Genomic DNA, 20466 nt, shown 5'->3' with positions numbered 1-20466 from the left:
CTGCGAATGCCATCGCCGTGACGCTGTCTCGTCCCTGGTGGAATCCCTTGCCGCATTCTTCCAGCTTACAGAGGAGGGGGTCCATAGCCAGATTAAATAAAAGAGGGGACATCGGGTCGCCCTGTTTTACTCCTATACGGATCTGGATGTGTTCTGTCTGTGCTTTCTTGGTGTCAATAAACGTACTGATGTTCTCGTACGTGTTGTTCACCAGGTCGACGATGTGGGGGTCGACCTCCCTCTGCCGCAGCACGTGCAGAATGTGCTCGTGGCTCACGGTGTCAAAAGCCTTTGCGATGTCCACGAATACCACTCCCAGCGGTCTGTGATTCTTTTTAGCAGATCGAATTATAGTTTGCAGGAGTTTCAAGTTCTCAGAGCATCCCGCCGCTTTCATAAAGCCACGTTGCCTTGGGTTGAGGGGGCACACCTTCGTTAGCCTTGCTGTCAGTATCCTGGAGAACAGTCTCAGCAAGATGGAACCGATCGTGATAGGTCTCCAGTTGTTAATGTCCTTTAAGCGTTCCGGTCTGGTTGATTTCGGAATCAACACAGTCCTGCACCCCCTCATCATATCTGGGATTCTTCCTGATGTTAACCACAAGTTGAAAAGCTCCATGGTCCGGGAATAGTCCGGGTCCATCTTCTTGATGTCTCCCAGGGTGATCCCATCTGGGCCAGGAGCAGAGCTTTTGCTCATCTCCTGCACATTTTTCTCAATTTCTTTGGCCGTAATTAAGTCTCTGAAAGCACTGTTGTCGGCTTTCCCATTAATTTGGAAGTTCCAAAGGCTCTCAAAGCCTCCAGCTGTGTCCCATCTGGCTTTAAAAACCGAATAAATTTCGCTGGGTGGGATATCACAAGACAAACTTTCCACATTATCCAGAATAATCTTAGCTAGTTTCCCCCTGTCGAGATGGAATAATCGCTGAAAGCGGAGGTAATTACCTCTCTTAATGGCCCTCTTTGTCATCCACTTCTGTCGAGGTCTCCTTGACTGTACCTCCTGGGTCCCCTTTTTGTTGGAATTTCCTCGGGTTGATGTCCTTGCCTGGCTTATCAGTTCGAGGTCTTCAAAACAGTCCTGGGCTGTTTCATTGACCAGTGATGATACTTCCTGGCCGTTAAGTAGCTGTTTGAAGGCCTCCGGGAAGGTGTTAATTTTCCCAGCGGAAAGCCATTCACCGAGTGTCCTCTGGTAATGGGCCCGCAGCTGCCCCTCTCTCTGCTGGTGGTCACTGACCGTCAGCTTCTCCAGGTGTTTCCTCCTCTTATCTGGGCGGTGGTTCTTCCCAGAGCCAGTTCCCACGCTCCCAGCTGGCTCCCTAGGCTGATGACCTGCCTCAGGTATTGTTCTCACGCCGGCAGTTGCTCCCCTGCTTTGATGACTCATCTCCGGCTTCCCGCCCGCCTCTATCTCCCCGGGTCGTTCACACCCCCGGGCCATTGTTTTCGAGTCCGCAGCTGCTCTCCTGGTGCGATGGCTCACCCCAGGGTCGTTATCCTCCTCAGCTGGTTCCTTGGGCAGCAACCTCCGTTTATCACTGATCTGTTTTGCTGTCTTTGTTGTGATCTGTTCCGCAATGAGTTTATTAATATTTTTGCAGTCCCGGAACTGAGTTACCAATCTTACCATCAACTCCTCCTCCTCCTTAGTCCAGCACTTTTTGTGCGCTCCTCTGTTGTTAATTTCCTTCGGTCGGGAGGCTTCAATGCGTTCCTGATTTCTGATCAAAGGGTGAGCGTGCCTTTTGTGTTGTCCCAGGCTGATTTTTGAATTGAAGTCATGCCTGCATTCTTCGCAAATCCACTCCTTGGCCGGAGCTGTTTCCAGCGTTGTGGAAACAGTTTGTGGAAACGTTTGTATTTTGGGACGTGACAGGCGATACTGTGGAAGTTAAAACCTTCCTTACCACACTTTGAGCAGGAATCGAATCCTTTTCTCCCCGTGGGCTCTTTTCAGGTGTTCAATCAAGCCCTTCATGCTGTCCTGCCGGGTCCCGCAGCGTGGACAGGGTGGATGTTTGTCCGGAAGAGTCACCGTGGGGATGTCCTCAGGTGTCCCGTTCCCGCTGCTCTCCGGAAGGGCTGGGGGAGTCGCCGGTAAGCTGGCATTCTCCGGCTCGGGAGGCAACGGTTCCGAAGCACAAGCCCCCTCGCTCTCGCCGCTCTCCCCCCCATTTTCAAGTACACAAGTCCCCGGGAGACCGCTGTCACCGTCTCCCACTGTCGGCTGTGGTGTCAGCTGTTCGTACACCTCGGGTAACCTGCTCAAACACTCCCAATTCATAGAAAAACGAACATTCTCGTTAGCAAAGCATAACATATCACTCCTGCAAAACTCCAAATTCACCAGTTCAATTTCGTTTTTCGCCGAATCGGGGGGTCCAGATGGTAAATTTCGGGAGAACAGGTCTACCCTTTGGGAGACCAGGTCTACCCTTCTGGCAGACGAGGAGTCTGCTTTAAAATTTTCAGACACCAGGTCTACCCAGTCCAAATGAGAAGTTTGGGCGCCAATCGATACCTGGTACAGGCGTATCGACGGCCCCATTGTCGGATCTGGCTAGGAAAGTCAGTTTTTGGTGGGGAAGGATTTAGATCGGCAGCGGCACCCCTCAAACCGCTTGCCGGTCTTTGCCCAGCTGCAAACCCGTGGGCAAGGTCTTAGGTAAAAAAGCCGCGCGGCTCCTACCTGAAATTTGTTTCACCAATTCGGAGGTCCTCGTTGGCTGGTGATTCCAACGAGACCTTGTCTGGGGCAGAGATCGGCTTCGTTACCCTACGCAGGGTATCCAGCGGGACCACGAGGAGGTGCGATCTCTGCAGCGATGCCCAGATCGTAACTATACTCTCAAAAGCCGCCTTAAGAGAGTCATAGTTACTCCCGCCGTTTACCCGCGCTTCATTGAATTTCTTCACTTTGACATTCAGAGCACTGGGCAGAAATCACATCACCTCGGGCCTTCACGATCCTTTGTTTTAATTAAACAGCCGGATTGGCAACAAAATCAGCAGGGGGTCTTTGGCTGGCAGCTGCCCTGGCTAATGAGAGACACTGTGAGAGAAAGAGAGCAGGCCAAGAGAGGCAGAAGAGATAGGAGGGGACACAAAGAGCAATCAGCTGAGAAGGTGGAACTCTGAAAATAGAACTGGAACTGACTGAAAATGGATGGAATAGAAATCAATAATTCTGTATGAGTAAATAATTACTCTCAAAACACAGCCCATCCACCCTGCCCTGCACAATTCAGATCCCATCCCTCCAATTTTGGATTCTTCATCCAAATTCTGTGCTGGTGCTTCCCCAGAGGAAGTTATCACTGTTGAGTCATTGCCAGGACAGGCTGGCCCTTAAGTGTCATTGCACTATCTCCACCTGCCCTTCAGCCCCTCAAGAGCTTTGCCTTCAAGGGCCGGAACATCTTTTCCTTGCTGCAAACTGGAATCCCAAGCAATTGCAGTGTGTACCATGGATCCCAGAGGACAATTCCCAAGGCTCCCAGAGTCCTGGCTCTAGTCTCTATTAGTGCTTCAGGTTGTCCGCGGGTAGTCGGGGGGAGTACAGACCAGTCTCTATGTGCTCCGTGGGTAGTCGGGGTGAGTACAGACCAGTCTCTATGTTGTCCCGTGGTATTCGGGGAGAGTACAGACCAGTCCCTATGTGCTCCGCGGGTAGTCGGGGGGAGTAAAGATCAGTCTCTATGTTGAGTTGGTCGGGGTGAACTTGGTTATCAGGGGGATCAGGGTCAAGTCTCTATTAGTGCTTCAAGGTGTCCGCGGGTAGACGAGGGGGAGTACAGACCAGTCTCTATGTTGTCCGCGGGTAGTCCCCAGGTTCCATAGAGCAGAAAACATCGTGCAGATGTTGACTCTGTCCAGTCCTCAAGGAAAAACAATCCCAGGGATGGGTTTGCCTTTCCTGAGCCATGACTGATCCAAACTCTCTTCCCTAACACATTTCTCCTGGGCACTATGGGCACTTCATCCCCCTTCTATGGCCCATGGAGGATTTCACTGGGCATTGTCAGCTCGACTGGTGGAGCCTCAGGTGTTCACTGACCAGTGGCCTTGGCTAAATGCAGCTCCCAAAGTTGGAAGATCTCATCACCTATTGCTTTTAAGGTGGTTTTTAGCAGTCTCTTGCACTTTTCAGCTTCCCCAGAGCTGGTGACTGACAGGGAATATGAAACACTCACTCAATCCCGTGCCCTCTGGTGCAGGTGTCCCTGAGGCTGTTCTGGAAATGAGTCCCATTGTCCAACTCTCTTCTTTCTAGGGGCCCTGTCGCCACAGGACTTGCTTTTCCAGGCCCAGGGTGGTGTTTTGGGCAGTGCCATGAGGCACAGAGTATGTCTCCATCCACCCTGGAGCTGTTCCCAGCACTGCCAGCAGCAGTGCTTGCCCTGGTGGGTCTGTGGCACTGTGATGTCATCGATTTGCCAGGCTCCCCTAGACTGGTATTTCCACCATCATCCCCAACACCACAGGGGCTTTGCCCGCTTGGCCTGCTTGATCCCAGCACATGTTCCACAGTCATGGATAACCTGGAGATGCTGTCCATGGTTAAATCCACCCCTCTGTCATGAGCCCATCTGGAGGTTGCATCTCTTCCCTGATTCCCTGAGGCATAACTAGCCCAATGAGCCAGAAGTAACTCACCAATGTGTGGCCACCCCAGACCCACCTGAGACACTTTAATCCTGGCAGCTCAATCCTCCTGTCTGTTGTTACAATGCTCCAGTGCCCAACTCTTGGGCATGTGAGCATCCACAGGAGGGACTTTCACAGCCACCTTCCCTACCCAGGCAGCAATGTCTTGCCCCAGCCCAGCAGCCCTGATGGGTTTCCCTCTGTGCTGCCAATTGTCCTTTTTCCATCATTCCAGTCGCCCCTACAGAGCATTTCCCACCATCCACGAGTCAGAGCAGAGGTGCAGCGCTGGCCATTTCTCTCACTCAGAGATCCATGCATGGTCCAAATATTGCAGTGACTGCAGGAAAGAGACACCCCACAATGGGACATTTCCTGGTCAAATATAGCCATAAAGAGTAGCAAACTGTCTGTGACTTGGGTTTTGGCGTCGAAGTCACTGCCATGGTTTGCAGGGAGCTGCAATGAGGCACAGCCCTGGCTGTGCCCAGGAGCTCTGGCTTGGGAGAAGGTGTTGGTGCCAGCTGGCCCAGGGAACTGCAGTGTGTGGGGTACAAAACCCTCCTGGCCTCCTGCCCTAGGGTGACACTGTGGGGCCTCATGGAATCAAGGGGACCATTGTGACACTGCGGAACCCCATGGAATCAAGGGGCCATTGTGGCATTTTGCAGCTCCATGGATCCAAGGGACCTTTTGTGTCATTGTGGGACCTCATGGAACCATTGTGACCATTGTGACACTGCGGGGCCCTTTGGAACTGATCCTGAAATCAGCCAGACAAACTTACAGAGCTTGAATATTAGAAAGCAGTCATTCTTTATTGCAGCACTGGTCACTCAGAGATCATTTCCTCAAATCGAGTGCTCTGAGCATCAGGTGAACAGTTTTTAATCACACACACTGATTACATATTCATGAGCTATCCCTGCTTACTTGATGTATAAGCATTACTTTATTTATTTGTTCTTCTGTTCTATTCTCCCTGATAAGAGTAAATGTTGGTCTGTTCCACTGTCCTTTTCAAAAGAGTAAAATGCTCTTCTGTTCTGTTCTCCTGTCCTCATCAAGTCCCCTCTTTTCTTGAGACTATGTTTCTGATGGGAACTGGTCTCTTGATATCTTATTTCATTTTATAGCATAAGGCATTACTACAGCTACAACACTGAACCTTGATCCAAGCTAAAACCACACAGCAATTATTATGGTGGTGATTATAAACAGATGTTTTAACCAAGTTCAGCTGGGTACCCATGAAGTAAGTTTGGTCCAGATTTCTTCAAATCCCCAGGAGGTGTCATCTTGAGCTGTGCATTGTAAAAAGTTGTCAATAGTATTTGGAAATAAAACTTTGGCTAGAGTGGAGCAGATCCCCAGTCTTTCAAGGAGACCCGATCTCCTGGCCTGGAACTCATGCCCTGGTGTGTCCAATCCCCTCAGTCTGGAGATCACCACTGTTCGCTGCAAATCCTGTAAAGTTTTAAGAGCAGAGAAATGAGATAATTATTCAAATCAACCTCTCCTTTTACAGGTTTGTTTGCTGGAATATGGTACTTGGTAGGGTCGACCATAGAGCAGCACATAGGGGCAGATTTTGCCCCTGAGATGTGTGAGTGAGCCAAGAGAGGGGAAGAGAAATGCAGAGAGCCCTGGAAGTGATTGTGTGCAGACAGGCTGCTGGGAAGGGCACTGCAGCCCTGCCCTGGGCCAGCTGTGATGCTGGATTCTCATGCCAACCTGCACTGGGCCATTGCAAGGGGCTGTTGCCATGGCCACTTCACTGACCCCACAGCAGCAGCCGGCTGCCGCGCTGGCTGGGCAGGCGCCGCGGAACCAGCAGCAAAGCCCAGTGCCAGGGCCAAAGGCCAGGTCAGCCTGACAGAAAGGGTCAGTGCTGGGGACTGCTTCCATGGCAACCATCACTGGGACACCACACCTGGGTCACCTGCCATGGCAGTTGCCATGGAAACCCCTTGGCGGGACTGATGCCAGGGACACTTGCACTGAGACACTGCTGGGCTCGGGTGCCATGGCAACCACCATAGGGCATCATTGGAACAGAGGTTGCCATGGCAACCAGCACAGAGCCCCCTTCCTACTGTCCAATGCCAGGACAACCTGCAGGAGACACTTTGCTGAGGTTGGGTCCATGGCCAACAACCTTTGCCCTGCTGGGATGGGGATTGTCATGGTCAGAAAGGAGCCTGTGGAGCCGTGGTGATGCTGGATGGCCATGGAGTGCTGCTTTGGCTGGGGCAGAGGGAATTTCCTTCCCAGGGCTTTCCTGGGGCTGTGCTTTGGGGCTGTGCTGAGCACAGGGTTGATCACACAGAGATGGTTTTGTTCTCGCTGAGCTTGCACAGAGCCAAGGCCTTTCCTGCCCCTTGTCCAGCCATGCTGGGGAGGGGCTGGGGGTGTGGGGGAGCTTGGGAGGGGACACAGAGGACAGGTGACCCAACTGACCCCAGGGATATCCCAGACCATAGGACATCATGCTCAGAGTATAAACTGGAGGAACAAGGAGGAAGGGGGGATATTTGGAGTGATGGTTTTTGTCTTCTCAGGGATCACTTGGGCAGGAGGGGCCCTGTTTTGCCGGTGGTCAGGGTGAGCACCAAAGACACAGACAGCAACTGAAGGAATTGTGTAATTTATATAAATGCAAAACTGCCAAGAATTACAAAAGGATAAGTTCAGCAATATACAAAATCATTTGCAAAGAATTACAAAAGGAGAAGCTCAGCAATGAACTCAATCATCACTACCAAAGATTGCCTATAATGATTTAGAAAGATCCATCACCAGTTACCCTCAGACTTTACCATCACCCAGACCCACACATCAGCTGGGGAAGCTGTCACAGCCAAGGACTGCAGAGCCACTCTGGACACTGGGAATTCCTGCAGCTGTGTCCAGCCACAGGTGAGGCTTCCAACCTCACTGGGAGAGGGCCCAGCTTGGAGAGTGCTGAACAAACAAACTGACAGCACTTCCAGTGCAGGAACATCTGGATTCATTCTCCTCTTGGGTTCTCCCAAAGCCTGGCCAGGGCTCAAGGAGGAACCAAGGGAGTTGACTTTGACCATACACCTCCAAACCAGGCCAGATGTTGGATTTCATGGCCTTGTTTAGCTTCTAAATACAGAAAAGTCAATACATGATTCACTAATTAGTGGATACATCTATCACAATGCTAATGATCGTGCATATTTCGTTAATGAGTAGATACAAAGATGGCCTTTGGTTGGAAGGCTCATCGAGAGGTCACCTTTGGCTCAGGCCTGTTGTTCAGGCCTCAGTCAGGCCTCTTGTTCAGGCCTTGGCACTTCAGGGATGTGGTTTAGTGCTGGGCTGACAGTGCTGGGTGAACAGCTGGGCTTGATGAGCTCAGAGGTCTTTTCCAACAGAAAGGATTCTAGAATTCCAGGATTCTATCTGCTCCATTCAGCCTGGTCCATGTTAGCAGCATTAGTTTGCTCAGAAATTCCCTCTTGGTCAGCTCTTGAGGCCTAAGGCTTCAGGCCCTTTATCTCCTGGTGCTAAGCTGCTCATGATGAAGGAGACGAGTCAGAGAGGCGAATACAGTTCATCCAATTCCTTCTGGGACACTGAGAGGGGAGGGTGTGAAAACAGGAGCATTGCTTGGTGTCACCTCCTCTCTGCCCTTCATGCCTTTCAGTGCTCTGAAACAGCCAAGAGCTCTCTTCAAGAGTGCAAGGAAGCAGCTGTTCCTTCTGCCATGTCTGGCTCTCTCCAGTCTCTGCACTTGACTGCTTTTGTCCCTCTTGCTGTGCCCCCTGTTCCCCCTCTGCTCGCTGGCTGCTGTCCAGGACTGTGGAACTGGCCCAGATCAAGTGCTTGAGAGCCTCATTTCTCTGCCCTTGGAGCTGCCTGGGCACAGCAGCCTTTTCCATCTGCAAGCTCCATATGGACAGGGAGTGCCCAGCTCTGTTCCTTGCACAACCTCCAGGAGCCCAGGGCTGCCATCTCAAGTCCCTGCTGGCACTGAGGGCTCCCAGGTGCCTCAGGCTGCTGTGACACCACTGCAAACAGGAGGCAAGAGTGGCAGGGGCTGTGCTCAAAGTCAGCTCCATTTGCTGCTGCTGCTGCTGCTGTGGGGTCATTTGTCCAGCCCTGCCCCAGACTCAGGGATCAGCTCCAGGCCCTGCTGCTGCTCCCTCGGGATCAGCCACAGTTTGGTTGTTGCTCTCAATGCTAGCAGAAGCAGTGGCTGAAGCAGCAGGTGCTGACAGTGCCCCAAGCCCCGGGGCCAGCGGGAAGGGAGCTGCTTCACACTAGAACCAGGAGCAAAGGACATTTCTTTTTTAGGACATGTTTTATGGTTTAAGAAAAAAAAAAAAAAAAGAGAAAAGAAAAAAAGACGTGATGAAATACGAAAGATAAAAAAAAAACTCAGGTGTGTAGTGTAAAATCCTCTGTAACTTTGGGTTAAGAGGTAACTGATCTTTTGTAAAAGAGAACTCAGTTATTTTCTTTGTCAATGTGCCAACAGCATGGATCTATCTTACTGATCCTCAGCAGCCTTTTTTTAATAGATTTTGGGGTTGTTTCCCATATTAAGTTATTTTAAATTGTGGTTGAAGCAATAGGAAATTGATTGTGCCCTGCCAGCTCCGAGCAGGACTGGGAATCCAGATTCTGTTGATCCTCATCTCATTAGGAAGATGCCCTTTCTTCTCACCCTGTGAATGAGCTGTGCATTCCCTCTGAAATTGTCAGTGCTTTCTTAAAGATGAAAAGTCACACTTACAGCTTTTTGCTCTGGTTTGGAAGTGGAGAAGGGCAATTCTTCATTCACCAACTCCAGACAGCACTGCCTTAGGAACAACAGCCCACTCGCCAGGTTTGGCTCACTCGTGGCACTTCTAGAGGAGGAAGAAAGTGCAATTGCACAATTCCAACCCAAAAGGAATGAAGAGTGGGACAGACAAAACATCCTGTGGACATACAGGCGTTCAGCTGGGACTGTGGAGTGTTGGGGTTCTTGCCAATTGGATGTGTATCCCTCACTGCAATCTCTGGGCAATCTCAGGAGAGTCTCACTCACCTGCACAAGCAGAAAGCTCCGTCGGTGTGCTCAGAACAGGCTCGTCTGATGCAGAGCTGTCAGAGCCATGGGAGGGCAGAGCAGGCCCAGCCGTGCCCAGGGATGAGCCCCAGCAGAGCCCTGGCAGAGCCCAGAGCAGCCTCAGCATCTGCAGAGCCCTGCTGGAAGGAGAGAAACCAGAAACTGCCTGTCAGCTGAAGGCTCCTGTCCCCCTTGTCCCAACTGCCCGCAGTGCCCAGGCCATGCTGGCTGAGCTCAGAGCTGTGCCCAAACCTCCCCATCATTGCTGCCTGTGGGAGGAGAGCAGGAGGGCAGGACATGTGCCCAGCCTCCAGCCAGCCATGGCAGAGCCACCTCCTCAGCAGCTGCCCAGAGCAGGATGCTCCTGTGCTCGCTGCCATCTCCCCAGAGCCCTCATCCCACCCCTGCCGAGAAGATGGGGATGCACCTCATGGCATCTGCTGCTGGAAGATTTATTAATGTTACACCCTGAAAATTGTTACCTGCTGTGTAATTGTTTCTTCTGGTGGCATCAAGAAATGATGAATGATCTTGGAGGTCTTTTCCAATCTAAATAATTTCCTTCATCACCTTGTCACAGCAACCAAAGCTGAGGTAAAATAAAGAAATTAAACAAAGAGATCTAAAGCTGCACTGTTTTACTGTGGATTCGGGGGTGAATGTGGGGTTTAGGGGAATATTCATGAGGATTTGGATGTTCTGGGGCTGCCCAGGCTGGGGGACAGGACAACAGTCTCATAGTTCCAGCAGAATGTGTCCACCTGAGCCCATCTGTTGTTCAGGAATTCCGGTTGTCTGTCCCAGTCCCTGGCCTGGGTCTCCCCATGTGGGATGTGCCCCCCAAAGTGCCCAAATCACTGCTGAAGTTCCCAAGCTGCTCCTAGCTGTGGATGTTCCTGTCCACCACGATCTCCTGGTCAGTGCCATGGGGTGTGGGAGAGGGTTTGGGGAATCCTGAGGGGGCTGGGGGGGGGGGGCTTTCGTGGCTTTTGGGGGCATTTGTGGTGCTGAGACGGAGTTTGGCATGCTCTGTGAGGGAGTTTTGGGGCCCTAACTGGACTGTGTGACTTGGAGAGAATTTGGGTGGGTCAACTGGGGGAGATGGAAAGGGTGTTTGGTGGGTCTTGGGCCCATTTATATTGCAGGGAGTGGTTTGGGGGTCCTGTCTGTGCGCTCTGGGGTGGTTTGAGGGCTCTGGGTGTGGCTGTGGGGCTGGTAGAGAGTTTTAGGGCAGTTATGCCCCCCCCAGACCCCCAAAGCTGCCACAACATGCTGCCTCCCAAGGTGCTGCTGGGGTTTGTGGGCTCCATGTTGCGGTTCATCCTCCTGATGCTGTAGGAGAAGGTGAGTGGGGGTCCTTAGGGGTCCTGTGTGTCCCCCAGAGCGTGTGTGACTCCCCATCCCAATTTCAACCCTTTTTCCTTCCCCACAGGGCTCCTGACCCAGCTCCTGCTGCCCCCAGGAGGGAATTTGGGGAGGGGGCAGAGGGGGTGCACAGCCCCCGCCGGGGGATGACCCTGAGCCAGCGCCCTTTGTTTAGCACCAATCTGGGCTTGGGGCTGCAGGAGGAAGAGGCTGAAGGGAAGCAGATCCTGCAGGTGGGACAGTGCTTGGGGTCAGGGCAAGGTCCTGCCTTGACCCCGAGGTGCCAGGGGGGACCTGGGGGGACAGGGGACCCTGCTGTGCACAAGCAGCGTTGGACTTCTCTGGGGGGAACTGTAAGGGGGGTGGGGGCAGAGTGACTTCCCCAGTGACCTCACACAACTGCCCTGTGATGTCACACAGCCCCCCTGGGATGTCACAGCCCACTCTGGGATGTCACACAGCCATCTTGTGATGTCAAATCTCTCTCTGTGGTAGGACAATACCTCCTCTGTGAAGTCACACAGCAAGTCTGTGATGTCATGGCTGCCCTGTGATGTAACAGCTGCCCTGTGATGTCACACAGTCCCCCCTTTGATGTCTCAACCCACTCTGTGTTGTCACTACCCATTCTGTGATGTCATACAGCCATTCTGTGATGTCATGGCCCACTCTGTGATGTCACACAACTGCCCCATTATGTCACAGCCCTATCTGTGATGTCACAATCCTGCTCTGTGATGCCACACCATCCCCCTGTGTTGTCACAGCCTGCTCTGTGATCTCCCACAGGCAGCTCTGTGATATCACAGCCCACTCTACCATGTCCCATCACCATCCTGTGATGTCACACCTGTGATGTCACACAGCCTCCTCTGTGTCACAGCCTGCTCTGTGATGTCACACATTCACTCTATGATGTCGTAGCTGCTCGATGTCCTCACACAACCCATTCTGTGATGTCACACAGCACCTTTCTGACATCACAGCTGCTCTGTGGTTCTATGACACAGCCACAGAGGTGTTACCAACAATTCAGTAAAATAAAAACCTCCTTAACCCCAATGCAGCATTAAGCAGCAGCATTTTTCATTCTGCCAGATGCACAGGGAATAGCTCCTCCCAAAGCTGTGCATGCTGAGCACAGGAAAGGTCCTGTTTATAGCCTGTACTTTACATACATATTCAGTGATTGTCCCAGAGTAAACTTACATATGATAATCTTTCCCCCAAATCATTACCATATTTCCCCCACCCTTTGCACATCTGTTCTTCTGCCCTGGGGCTCTCTTTGGTGGTCCCTGGTGGTTGGTGACCCCAAAGCCATACCTGACTGCCTGGTGGGCTGGTAGAAGTTGGCACACCTGGGCTGATTGCTTCCTACAGAATAAGCATGGTGTGGTTCCAGGGGCCAGGGGGTTCTGGACAGTAAGCATTGTATGAACCCAGCAGGTGCAAATGATTCTTCATCTGGCAACATTCCCCCTCTTTGAGGCTTGGGAAGCTTCTCTTCCCTTCAAGCCTTCACAAGCCTCACTCTGCTCTTTTACTCACATCCCGTGAGTTCCTCAGTTGCATTCATAGTTGTGTTCTTTACACAGCTTAAAGCAAGTATCATAATCACAACTATTACTGTGATCCCAATTATACTTTACAAAAGTAAGGCCAACCAAGCAGTCAGAGAAAATCCAAGTCCTTTAAATATTTTATTTAACCAGTTACTTTCTAATCTTCCCCTTAATTCCCTGCTGGATGCAGCAACCAATTTTATCCTCTCTGCCTAATCTCCAATTCAGCATCACATTTGGAATGTGCACACAACAAATGGTGTTGTTTCAATTCAAGTATCCACATACTCCATGTAACAGCAAAAGATCTAATGCCAGTTTGTTCTGTAAGGTCATTTTAGTTGTGGCTTGCAATTGTGCATTTATTTCAGTAAACCCCAACTGAGTTGCATTCACTGAAGTTCCCATTTGCAGTCCAATGCTGTGTGTTTGGTCTGTTCCTAAAGGCAGATCTTTGAGGAGTAAAGATGGATTCCAAAATCCATCCCACTGCAGTTCCCATGCTGGGATGTTTCCAAGTTTCATCCCCTTTAACCTTTCCCCACAGCTGGGTTCCCAGGGTTGACTCCTTCCACAAGGGACATAACCTTAAAACCCCAAGTGTGTCCATTGTGCTCTTGATTCCCCCAAGGGCAAATGTGTGCCCCAAATTCCATCACTTCCCACCCATCCTGAGTGAACTAATGATTTTATCATGTCCTGCTGACAGTCTGTGTCTCACCAAGCTGAACTGTTTGTTAGGTGAGACCTAACAGGTGTCATTAAGAAAGGCAGAATAATTTCTACAGACACATCCCACCCTCAGAGCCTGGGCCACAGCCATGAGCCACTGTACCTCAGGATTCCAAACAGTTCAAGTGTCTATCTAAATGCAATTCCACTTTTCCTTTGCCCTGGGATCCTTTGGCCTTGGCCTTATTAAATCAGGCTATTTTATACCCACCTGTAAGGGGTCCTCTGGGAGGCCTGGGCTCCCTTCCCAGTCCAGACACCACTGAACTGGCTGGATATATTCCCACTGTCCTGTCTGAGGGCTATTCCATACTTCTGGAATTTGACATCCCCAAGGGGTATCAGTGCACTCTGTCAGCCAATAGATATTTCCTGAGGTGATTTCCAGGTCCAGTTTTGAGATATTACAATTCTCAACAGTATCGTTCTGATCTGTAAGAATTCCTTTGTGAGGAATATTCTCCTTCCATCCCTTTCCATTTGCCCTGGGTGCTATTTCCTTCCCACACGTGTTCCCAGATTTTTGTCAAAGCACTGACTAAAGCTCCCCACGGAATTGGATTTTCTGCAGAGAAAATGTGTCGGCAAACAAGCTGTTACAGGGGTTACATTCTGTAATCTGCAAAAATCTTGCACTAACTTTAAGACCACATTCCCCTCCCCAGAGGTTAACAACAACATTTCTATTGTTATTATAAATATGCAATTAGTCATCATCTTCATCTAGATCCAATAAACAGTATCCCCTTAGAAAATCATATTTGATACCTAAAACAGTAGTATATATATATATAACCTGCAGGGTCCAGGGTATCAGTCAGTTTTCTCTCTGCTGTATTTAATGTGTGGTTGCTGGTTTTACCTGCGTGTGATGAACCCAGGGTTCAATTCCTTCCATCCTGAGGGCAGTGTAGGTTACCAGAAGAACTTGGAAAGCTCCTTTGCACTCTTCCTTCAAGGGTTCAGAGCTCCTACTCTTTACATACACAAAATCCCCAGACTGGAATGGATCAACAGGGACATCCACAGCAACTGGTCCCAACAGGGTTATAAACCACCTTTCCTAAAGAAACCAGGTATAGATTTAAGTCTGTTTCTCCCTTTGGATGGATTTCTCCAGGAACTGATGGTGTTTGGTACAGCCAACCCTACAGCAATTCACTGGTTTTGTCCCTGGCTGAATTCTGACTCACAGAAGAGCCAGAGGAAGTGTCTGTGGCTGTTTTGAAGAGGTTTCCTGGCACATTTTCCTAATTTGTTGTTTCAAATTCTGATTAATCCTTTCCACTTTCCCACTCACCTGTGGTCACCAAGGGCTGTGTCAGTCCCTTTTTATACCCAGGGTTTTGCTCAGCTGTCGCACCACATCTGCTATAAAATGGAGGCTTCTCCCTGAAGACAAACCAAGTTGCCCCCAAATCTTGGTATGATTGATTAAGCATAATTTTTACCACTTCCTTGGATTTATTGGTGCAACAGGGAAAGACCTCTGGCCATCCAGAAAATTTGTCCACCAATACCAAAAGACAGTGATTCCAAATTTGTCTGGGTAATTTGGAGAAATCGATTTCCAGTAACTTCCAGGTGAATTTCCCTGTTTAACTGTTCCAGGAGGTGGCCTTTTCCTGTTTATGGGATTGTTTTTAAATAAATTGAACAATTCACTGTTACCGATTTTGCAATTTCATTCTATCCCACACCAAGCAGAGAATTTCAGAGATTAGATATCCTGGACTCAGTCCCCCAGTGGGTTTTGTTGTGGGTTTTTTCCTTTATTTCCCTCATTACAAAAGGTAATTCATCCATCTCTCTTCATTCTTAGTGGCTTTTAACATATTTGGTAAACATCGATTTTTACAGGGTTCCACTCCCACTCGGTAAGGGGGGTCTCACCCCATCTTTTAGCACCCCTTCTCCCATCTACCAGCCCCATCCCCCTGCTCCTCCCCCAGCTCACCCCAGAGCTCCTCACCTGTGGCCAGGGGACTCCCAGCGCCACCAGTGCCACCAGTAGGGCCCCGGCTGCCCCCACAGGCTCTTGCCGTGCCCAGTGCCGGTTTTGCAGGTGCCCAGAGCCCCAAAGCAGCCCAAAGTGCTCTGCCCTGGGGGGTCCCCAAAGCGGCCCCGCCCCGCGCGGCACTGGCAGCACCAGTCCGGAGCTGTCCACCCTGGATCCATCCCGTGCTCAGCAGAGCATCCTGTGCTCTGTCAGCACTCTCTGCTCCTTCGGGAAGGATTTGGGAGTTCTGCCAGGCACAGACACTGAACCTCACCCCAAACTGCCCCGGTGCCATTGCTGTCCCCTCGGCGCTGGGCAGCTGCTGTCCCAGGGCAAGCAGGGACACAAAGGAAGCCAAGTGCAGCCCAGCTGCCCGTGCTGATCCAGACGAGCCCCAGGGACAAGGTCCTGCAGAGCCACACGGAGCCCTCGGCTCCTGGCTGGGAACGGCTTGTGTTGTGGCTGCCCCAGCGGCCAGAGCGAGTCCTGGAGCTCCCCCAGCTCCTGCAGCAGGACCCAGGTTCCACCTGCTCTGCCAGGCCCTGGCCAGGGGCCAGCACATCCACTGGCTCCATGCAAAGGGGGAAGACAAGAAGAATGCATTGGATGCAGCCCCCAAGGACCTCGAGCAAATTGTTCAGGAACATCCAGACTTTGACCTGATGTTTGCAAAGCTGCAGCTGGCAGAGTTCTGGGGTGCAGGAGACCCAGCACGGGAAGAGGAGACCTACAAGGAGCTGCAGGAGAAACACCCTGAGCCTCAAAGGCTGCTGCACTCTAAATCTCTGTTGGAGAAAGTTCTTCCTCTCCAGGAAGAGATCCCGGGATGAGGCTAAAGCAAAGTTTGTGGCTGGTGACAAATTTCCAATTGCAGAGAAAGCAGAGGAGGGACTGCAGGTGGAGGCTGGGAGCCTGGGAAGGAGGAAGGGGTGGGGAAAGTGTTTTGTTAGGGTTTGTTTTAGTTCTCCTTGTCATACTGTGACTTGCTTGGAAATCAATTCCATTAATTTCCCTAACTTGTGTCTGTTGTGCCCCTGACAGTGACCAGTGAGTGACCTCTCCCTGCCCTTATCCCAGCCCACGAGCCTTTCCTCCTGAGTTCTGTGTCCTGCACCTGTGAGGAGAGTGACAGAGCGGCTTTGGTGGCACCAGGCACCCGGCCAGGGCCAGTGCAGCCCAAAAATCACTCCAATTCATTCCCTCCAGGAAAGGTTCTTGAAAAGAGCAAACAGGACTGTGGAGAAGATTCCTGGAAAACTGAAACAGCTTTCCAGAAGTGAAATGAAAATGTAAAGAAACAATCTGAGATGTTTTCCTCTATTTATGTGCTCCCCTTTTCCATGTTGCACTACTTCTCTATGCCATTAACTGCAAATGGATCTCACCTCGAAGATCTATGACTTAGCATGTTTTAGACTCTCCGAAATACCATGAGGTACACACAGTTTGTCTTTCCCCGTTCTGCTTGGAAAGCAATGCTGGAGACACAAGTGCAGTGCTTGGGTCAGGTATGAATTCTAGAGATAGGGAATGTGCTCTGCTAGTGTTTGACCCTCAGCAGGGACAATGCACAGAGCAGCCAAGGGGATTGCTGTGCCACTGTGCAGCAGTCAAGCCTCTGGATGTGGGCTGAACACGGCAAAGTTCCCGTGTTTGGACAGACTCAGGGACTGCCCCCGGGGGCGCGCGGGGCTCGGCCGTGGGGCGCGCGGGGGCGAGCGGGGAACGGACAAACGGCCACTCGGACAAACGGCCACTCGGACAAACGGCCCCGGAGCTTCAGTTGCAGCGGCGGCAGCGGCGGCAGCGGCGACCCTCTTTTTTTTTAGAGTTTCTAGGACCCTCTCCTTCCCTTTATCCTGCTCCTCCTCTCCCTCTCCCCCTGTCCCACAGCCTCTCCCGGTGTCCCTTTCCCTGTGTCCCCTCCTTTCTCGCCCTCCCTCTTCCCCTTCCAGCCCGGGCCATGCCCCAGGCTCGCCCCCGGTCCCGGGCGGGGCTGCCCCCTCCCCGCCCCTGGGCGTCCCGCCGCACTCTCGCCTCTGCCCGGCTCCGGCGAGCCTGGCTGTGGCGCTGGTGGGCGGGCATCAGTGGCTGGGGCTGGGGCGGCATCGCCACCCTTTGGCTCCGCCTGTCCCGAGCCTGGCCCCGGCCCCGACACGGGGTCCCGTCCCGGCCCCGACCCCGACTGCGGCCCCGGGTCCGGCCCCGAACCCGAACCCGGCCCCAACCCCAACCCCAGCCCCGGCTCTTCCCGGGGCCCGAGGAGGACACACGCGGCGCGGCCGCTCCCGCCGCCTCCGCTGCGCCTTCTCCGGCCCGAGCTCCGCCGCTCGGCAGTCCGGCCGCCGGCCCCGAGCCGCCCGTGCCCCGTTCAGAGGTGGATGCCCGGCCCGGGGCGGTGCAGAGGCGGTCGGGGGCCGTGTGTGGCCCCGGGCCGAGCGGTGACGGCCGCGTGTCGCCCGCAGGGAAGGCGCAGGAGGCCCTGCAGGAGCGATACCGGCTGGGTGCGCTGCTGGGCACAGGCGGGTTCGGCAGCGTCTACGCGGGGACGCGGCTAGCGGACGGCGCCCCGGTGAGTGGCGGGGCTGGCGGCGGGCGGAGGAGGAGGAGGAGGAGGAGGAGGAGGAGGAGGGTGGAGCTCGGCAGGGCGGGCGGCGAATTGAGCCCGCTGCTCTCTCTTGCTCGCAGGTAGCCATCAAATGTGTGTCTCGGAACCGCATCCATCATTGGGGCGAGTTGGTGAGTGAGCGGGGCCAGCGGCAGAACCCGGGCCGTGCCGGGCGGGGATAAGCCGGGGCCCGGCAGGGTGGGAGCTGCCAGGACGCCTCGAGGGAGGTAGAGCGGGCGTGGGGTGAGCGGGGGGCGCAGAGCATCCCGGGCTGGGTGAGGGGTCCTAGAGCCCTGGCATGGCCTCAGCCCCACTGATGGCATCGTGGTCCTCCCGCAGCCCGATGGCACCCGTGCGCCCCTGGAGATCGTGCTGCTGCACAAGGTGTCCACTGGCTGTGCTGGTGTCATCCAGCTCCTGGAGTGGGTTGAGCTCCCCAGCGACTACCTGTTGGTGCTGGAGCATCCAGAGCGCTGTCAGGACCTGTCGGATTTCCTGGCGGAGCGGAGGTTCCTGCCGGAGGAGGAGGCACGGGGGATGTTCCGGCAGGTGCTGGAGGCCGTGCGGCACTGCACCAGCTGCGGGGTGCTGCACAGGGACATCAAGCCCGAGAACATCCTGCTCGACCTGGACACCATGCAGCTGAAACTTATCGACTTTGGCTGTGGCACCTTCCTCCAAGACACAGCCTACACCCAATTTGCAGGTGAGCCTTCCCAGGGGATGCTCCTGGGCATCTCATGGTCCAGCCTGGGTGTAGCACTGGGGCTTCTCCTGTAGCTGCCAGGCATGGGATTAACTCTTCAGCCAAGTTACTTTTGGGTGGGGGTCGAAGGGGGGCAGCTTGCAGCCCTGTTGACCACCTTCACCACCCACTCTGCCCTTGGCTGGGCTGGGGCTGGGGCAGTCAGTCTGACAAAACCCCAATGAGTGTAGCAGTGAGGGGTGTCAGACCCCATGCCCCAGCCAGTTTGGTAGGCAGGCGAGGAAGGTCTTGGACTGCTCCACTCCCCTTGTTTGTCTTGGCTTGTAATTGTTTTTTGGGGGCAATGCAGGGAGGGATGAGAGTGGTTTTTCCCCACCTCTGGGAATGGTTTTATTTTGCATGTCGTGGTTGGACCTCCCCAGGGCTTCTGCTGCCTCATTCCAACACCAGTGGCTTCTTTTCCAACCCCAAGTTTGTACACGAGTCACAGGTGCTGGTGAGAGGGCAGCAGGTCACCCTGTGTGCCACTGGTGCAGCCCCTGCATGCCCAGGGATGTGGGGTGAGGCTCTGGGAGCAGCAGCATCCCCTGATGAACTCCATCTGTATTCCACAGGAACCCTGTCCTACAGCCCACCAGAGTGGATCCACCTCAAATTCTACAACGGTGGGGCAGCAACGATCTGGACCCTGGGCCTCCTGCTGTACCACCTGGTCGTCGGGAAGCACCCATTCAGGAGGGGCCAGGAGATCATCTGGGGGCGGATCTTGTTGCCACGACGGCTCTCTCAAGGTGGATCCTCATCTCTGTGGCACAGGGGGAATACCAGTGCTGGGAGAGAGCAGCAGGCTCATGAGCATCCTGCTCTGGCAGCTGCTGAGGAGGTGGCACATGTCCTGCTCTCCTGCCCTCCTCCAAAACAGAGGATCCATGGGGAAGTTTAGGCACAGTTCTAGCACACCCAGCATGGCCTTGGCATGGGAAGAGGGGGAGGGAAAAGTGGACAGGACCCTTCTCCAACTGACTGGCAGTTTCTGGTTTCTCTCCTCAGAGTGCCAAGATGTTATTGAGAGGTGTCTGTCCATGCAACCCATGGACAGGCCATCGCTGGAGGACCTCTTCAACGATCCTTGGATGCAGGATGTTCATCTGCCCTAGAAGATGGGAGAGATGCACATGCACAGTTTGGTCCAGGGGCCTGGCAGGTAACAGCTCCACACATCTTTTGGCAATCAGAAGTAAAGCAAACCAGATGTTTTTTGACCTGCCTGTAGCTCTGAGCAGGGATCATCAGGGAACTCACAGCTCTTGTGGTGGAGCTGAGCTGGAGATCTGGTCTGGCAAGCACTGGTGGCCACCATCCACCCTGGTTTTGCTTGTCCTGGTTCATTGCTGGCTGGGGCCATGGGCAGAACACTGACAGCCTGGTGTGGCCCCCAGGGAAGAAGCAGGAGCCCCTGGAGATGCTGCACCAGGTGGAGCTGCAGCTGGAGACACCAAGGAGGACTTCAAGGATTGACAACCTCTACCTCAACCTGGCGACCCAGCAAGCTGAAGATGATCAGCTTTGGCACTTTCTTCAAAGACACACTCCACACCTGATCTACAGGTGAGTTCAAAGCCAGGGGGATGCTCCCACATCTGTGCATTGCACAGCCTGGCTGGGCCCCAAAAGTTTTCCCCTTTGGCTGGGGTGGATGCAAAACTTCTTCAGTCATCTGCCAAGCTCCTCTTTGGCTCTGGGCAGCTGCTG

General features: G+C 53.1%; 1 pseudogene; it reads left to right on the top strand.

The window, feature by feature from the left end:
- Positions 1–5903: 5903 nt before the first annotated feature.
- LOC146420985 (serine/threonine-protein kinase pim-1-like) lies at positions 5904–19922 on the top strand (annotated as a pseudogene).
- Positions 19923–20466: the final 544 nt, after the last annotated feature.

This window comes from Lichenostomus cassidix, unplaced genomic scaffold (assembly GCF_008360975.1).
Source record: "Lichenostomus cassidix isolate B80296 unplaced genomic scaffold, HeHo_3.0 HiC_scaffold_729, whole genome shotgun sequence".
Taxonomy (NCBI): Eukaryota; Metazoa; Chordata; class Aves; order Passeriformes; family Meliphagidae; genus Lichenostomus; species Lichenostomus cassidix.
The sequence above is the reverse complement of the archived record's forward strand: the minus strand, read 5'-3'. Positions and strand labels throughout refer to the sequence as shown.